General features: G+C 44.1%; 1 protein-coding gene across 4 annotated transcripts in view; it reads right to left on the reverse strand.

Moving 5' to 3' along the window:
* The window catches only part of DENND4A (DENN domain containing 4A), a 95,283-nt gene extending 90,101 nt beyond the window's left edge, over positions 1-5,182 (reverse strand). For all 4 annotated transcript variants that reach the window (XM_032232955.1, XM_032232956.1, XM_032232957.1 and 1 more), the window contains exon 1: positions 5,038-5,182. The gene's annotated coding sequence lies outside the window, so the exon portion shown is untranslated. The remainder of the gene's footprint in view (positions 1-5,037) is intronic.
* Between the last annotated feature and the right edge of the window lie 818 nt (positions 5,183-6,000).

The following is a 6,000-nucleotide window of genomic DNA, read 5'->3' on the forward strand; positions in this document are numbered from 1 at the left end:
CAAGAAAGGAAATCTTTTCATGTTGCCTGCTGGGAAGGTTGCACTTTTCCCTATAAATAAATCTGGTTCTACATTTCAGCGCAGAAGTCCCAAGGAAAGCTTTCATTATTCAGTTAACTTTGCCAGACAATATCAGATGTCAAGTTACAGTCTTACATGATGTCCCGCCCAAACTCTGTTATCACAACTGTACTCTTTTTGTAGCCCTGCCTTACAACTGAATAGCTTAGTTGCTCCCCTCAAGGAGATGAACTAGAGTCAAAGGTGCCACTTGTGGGTGTCTACTCTGGAGCAAAAATTTAAATTTTCCCCCTAGATGATTAAGGGACGCAGTGGCTCAGGGGCTAAGATGCTGAGCTTGTCGATCAGAAAGGTCAGCAGTTCAGCGGTTTGAATCCCTAGCGCCACGTAACCGAGTGAACTCCCGTTATTAGTCCCAGTTTCTGCCAACCTAGCAGCTTGAAAGCATGTAAAAATGCAAGTAGAAAAATAAGAACCACCTTTGGTGGGAAGGTAACAGCGTTCCGTGTGCCTTCGGCATTGAGTCATGCTGGCCACATGACCACGGAGACGTCTTTGGACAGTGCTGGCTCTTCGGCTTTGAAATGGAGACGGGCACCGCCCCCCAGAATCGGGAACGAGTATCACATATGTGTGAGGGGAACTTTTACTTTACCTAGATGATAGAGCCACCAGATCCTAAATCTTCATTTGTAAGAGTCAACATAGACACTTAGACACTGCCACTTTATAATCCCTTGGTAAGACCATACCTAGAATATTGCATCTAATTTTGGTCATCACAATATAAAAAAGATCTTGAGACACTGGAAAGAATGCAGAGAAGAGCGACAAAGATAATTGGAGGCTACAACATATTAAGAACGGTTGCAGGAATTCAGTATGTCTAGTCTAGGGAAAAGGAGTAGGGCTGTCATGATAGCAGTGTTCCAGAATTTGAGGGTCTGCCACAAAAAAGAGGGGGCCAACTTATTTCCCAAAGCACCAGAAGGCAAGACAAGAAGCAATGGATGGAAACTGAACAGAGAAGCAACCAAATTTCCTAACAATAAGAACAATCAACCAGTGGAACGACTTGCCTCCAGATGTTGTGGGTACTCCAACATTGGAGGATTTTAAGAAGAGACTGGACAGTCGTAACAAACAAAGCCCATGTCCATTACTGAAATCAATCCCCCCAGGATTAGGTCCTTGCTGTTCTGCATTTAATAACCGAGAAAATGAAAAAATAAGAAAATATTGGATAGCAGAAAGGTGGGACTAGATGTGAACTGTAATGTTTCTTAAACTATCCAATGCATCATTTCACTAATCTCTTCAAACATTGCATTCAACAGTGAAATCCATACCTCCCACCCACTCAACATTTCCAGAATATCCATGAAACATAAATCTTGACTGGGGTTGTGTCCAAGACACATTTGTGCATTAAAAAAAAAACAGAACATGAGATTAGCAGGGTTCCAAAAGTCACTACCATAATTAACAAGCTGTTAAGTGTTATTAGTATCTGGCCTGCTGATTTTTCTGGTTATTAAAGAAGGGGTAAGCCATAAATATCCCATACCCTTTACAGTTTACACTGCTGCTCTGTTAGAGGAAAAATACTAATCACTCTGTTTTTGAAGTAACCGATATTATGTAGACAAGGGAGAGCATCAAGAGTTGGCACAGATAATGGCCTCAGTAGGCACATTCTGGGTACTATTAAAGGCAGCAAAGTGGAAAATGGGCCAATTTATGCATGTACATTTTCCTATCTTTTCAGTCCTCTCAAATGGATGCAAGAGGAATGTTCTGATAAATTAGGGATTCATTAAAAAGGTGGGTTGCATTTGATTTTTCATCTCCGCTAGAAAACTGGGTTGAGTCGCTCTGAATGATGTTTATCCAATCCATCCTAGTTATCAGTTTTATGTGGTTCAACTGAATTTGCAGACCTACTGAGCAAAAACTTCAAAACATTTCTTTCTTCACTCTATGCAGTGAAACTTTTCACCATGTTTATGGTGCTGCAAGAATGCAGATCAAAATCAATGTCAACAAATGATTTGTAGCTGTAGATAATCACTACCTCAGTTCTTCCTGATCTTTGAGACTGATGATATATATGAAACCTTCCTAAAACAAAGCTAAACCCAAACCCAAATTTATTCCTACACTCCAAAAATCCATTTATAATGCCATTTATGATGAAAAAAAAAAACATTGATACAGTTTCAGATCATGGACAAATAACAAACGCTAAAGCACCTAGCCATTTCTAACATGAATTTCGAAGTTATTTATCTAGTATATTTCCTCTAATGTCAAACACACACACACACACACACACACACAAATCTAAAGGAAAGTTACTGTCTCCATTGGAAACCAGAAAATGAAGGGGAGGTGGTGGTGGAAATCACATCACGACTCTTCCAAACAAAACGGAGGCGTCTAATTTTAGATAGTTTAATCCCCTCCTTACTCAACACACATTAAATTACAGTATATCTACCATTCTCGCTCACAGAGAAGAGTAAATGAGGGAGCGATCAATCAGTTTTGCATTTCCTGGGAGACTGGTGACTACTGGGGTCTCTTTGGAACCCCTAAATTGTTCCAGAGCTCTGGACAATTCTTTTATTATACTGACCATTCCTAGCATGCCTTCTAATACTGACACTTGATGTTCAAATCTTTATTTACCATCATAGATCAACATAAACACTTGATACTAAAATTTTGAAAGGTGTTTGCAAAAGGTAGTGTTATTAACCTGCTTCCTCCTAATTTTCCAGTCCCCAATGAAAGCATTATTTCTATCCCCGAACTTTACCTTGTGTATCTCATTCTCACCATCTTCACCAAATAGTATCCTTCCTTCCAATGTAAATTCAATTTGTAACAAATAGCTTCCCCTTCCATATATTTCTCACATTTAAATATATTTTCTGAAGAAGAAAATCTTTTTGGATCTGAAAGTCCACATGCTATCTGGTTGATCTTACAGAATTAGAATTCAATTTCTCCTGTGAACGTGCTTATAAAAGACCAACGGAATTAACTAAAGCTATAAACACAGCCATTCTCAAATGCCTAAGCCTGTCATTGTGCTATTCCCACAATCATAACAACTCTAGCAGTTAAGCTCCCAGCTCTATTTTCCAATAGCAAACTTCCACGTGTCGGATTACTAATCCGAGGTAAATTACCTCAAAGACAAAGAAATAATCTTTTTTAAAAATGTCCTAAAAGGCAATCTGAAAATACCACCGCTATACAAACAGTAATAATCCTGTACTAAAAATACTATCAAAGAAAATCTTTTTCCACCTCTGCTTCAGTCTCAGATAATAAAAATCAAGCACATTTATTTCTGTTTCAATGCAAAGCAAGAATTGCTTACCTAATTTTCAGGTCTGAAGTCAGAGTAATTTAAGCATTTATGCTATACATCCCAAGAAAGTTAAGGATTTCTTCTTATACACAGCAAAATGTCAATATTCTAAACTGTTTTTATCTTCCTTTACTGAAGCATGTGAATCTTCTGCTTCTTTGCTGTACAAACAGAAGACTCACACCCTTCAATATAAATGAAATAGGATATACACAGTAAACATTTAATTATCATTCTACGTACAAGGAATGGGATAGTTGCAGCCATCCTATAATTATAATTCTACATAAATGGAACCGGATATATACCGGAGCTATTATGTTTACACGAAACAGGAACACATAGTGCATTTCGCAAAAAGCAAAGCTGGCATTTTCACCCAAAACATTTTACTTTGAAAGGGGCAAGAGGGCTCTTAGATTTGATGGCCATAAAATAAAAGAGGTAAACCAGCTTTCCTGGATGTGGGGAGAGAGAGGAGGGAGAAGTGTCTAAAATGCAGATTGAGTTTCTTCCTGAGGGAAACTCCATGGACGGGTAGACGGGCGGGCATCGACTCATACAACTGCCCTGTGCCTGATTTAAAATGCCTGACAAAATGAGAATTTAGGATAGGTATATTGAGATGAAAACAAGCTGGAAGAAGCAACCTGAACCCAGTCTGTTGATGGAGATTGGAGGGAATCGGAAGATCACATCATCTCCTGCCACCAAGAAGAGTATCCTTGTACTTGTAGGGTTTTCAAGAAGAGACTGGACAGCTGTTTGTCTGGGATGGAATAAGGTCTCTTGCCTTGGGCAAGGGGTTGGACTAGAAGACCTCCAAGGTCTCTTCCAGTGCTTTGATTCTATGTCTCATCAGCACATCAGGAGGGGGGGGTCCATACGGCTTTCCTTTTGTGGGCATCTCCCAAAAGGGGACCCCCCTGCCCTTTTCCCAATGTGCCCTCACCACTCTCTCCCAGGGCTTCCCCCTTGCTGCCCTCCTTGGGGAACCCGAATGAATGAAACCAGCCCCATCATCTACTCCTATCCTCCACGTTCTCCTGCTGAGCTACTTCGGGAGGTGCCCACGGCTCTAAATCGGGCACCTCCAGGTCCTTGTTTGCCCCGAGAGATGGGGAGGCAGTGCCAAACCCGGGCAAAGGTTCCAGCATGGCAGGGATGCAGGGGGAAGCTGAGAAAACCTGTTTCCCTCAAGGATCATCCTAACAATCGCCATCCCAGTCCCAGTGACATCAATAGCTAATAATAACAATTGCAATAACAGCAATAATAATAACAATAGCAATAATAGTAGTAATAACAATAATAGTAATAATAATAGTAATAATAATAATAGCAATAACAGCAACGCCAATAACAATAATAGCAGCTTTTTATTGCTAGGTCCATTAATAGGAGTAGCAGCAGCATCCCTAAAGCCAAAAAGGCTCTGCATCCCGGGCGGACCGGCGGACCCCCAACTCTGATGCCTCCCCCCAGGAACCTCCCCCTCCAGAAAATGGTGAGGGTCGCCGACCCCCCCCCCGCCAGAGGGCTTGGGGGACTTCAGCGCCCCCTCACCCGGGGACCCACCACTACCACCACCATCAGGCAGCCGGCTGCCCTCTTTTCCCGCGCGTCCCGCTCACCGGAGGCGGAGGAGGCCGGTCACGGCGCCGGCAGCGGCGGCCTCCCGTCACACGCGGCTCCGCCACCAGCTGAACCAGCAGCCGCCACCGCCGCGCCTCGCGCCCCGCCGGAGAGAAGCGCGCCGACCGCCATCTTGGCCGAGGGGAGGGGCGTGCGGGGGAGTGGGCGGAGCCACGGGCGCCATGGAAACCGGCCCGCCGGAGGTGGTGGAGGGGCGGTGCGCGCCCTTCAGTTATGAGGGGTGGGGGGGCCTAACAGAGCCCCCTCTCCCCCTCAGAAGAAGGGGGTCTATAGAATCCCCAGAGGAATGGGAGACACAGAATTAATCCCTAATACAGGAGAAGGGTTGTGGCTCAGGGCTGACATGTGGGGTCTTCGGTGGTCCCTGAGCTTGTTTTCTGGCAGATGTTTCATGACCCACCTAGGGAACACCATCAGTGGGAGGAGGGAGTTGGGTTTGTGAGTAGAGAGAGGAGGAGGAGGAGGAGGAAGAAGAAGAAGAGGAGGAGAAGGGAGGAGGAGGAAGACGAAGAAGAAGTAGTACTGCTGCTGCTGCTACTACTACTACTGCTACTACTACTACTACTACTGAGGGGTCCTTGGTGCTCTCTGAGGTTGCTTGTTTTCTTGCAGACGTTTCATGACCCAACTAGGGAACACCATCAGTGCTAGAAGGGAGTGGGGTTTGTGCGAGGGGAAGATGTTGAGGAGGAGGAGGAGGAGGAGGAGGAGGAGGAGGAGGAGGAGTACTGCTACTACTACTACTACTACTACTACTACTGAGGGGTCCTTGGTGCTTTCTGAGCTTGCTGGTTTTCTTGCAGACGTTTCATGACCCAACTAGGGAACATCAACAGTGTTGGAATGGGGTGGGGTATGCAGAGAGAAGGAGAAGGAGTATGGTGTCCTTGGTGCTCTCTGGGCTTGGTGGCTTTCATGCAGATGTTTCATGAGCCAACCAC

The sequence above is a fragment of the Thamnophis elegans genome, chromosome 16, assembly GCF_009769535.1.
Source record: "Thamnophis elegans isolate rThaEle1 chromosome 16, rThaEle1.pri, whole genome shotgun sequence".
In the NCBI taxonomy this organism is placed as follows: domain Eukaryota; kingdom Metazoa; phylum Chordata; class Lepidosauria; order Squamata; family Colubridae; genus Thamnophis; species Thamnophis elegans.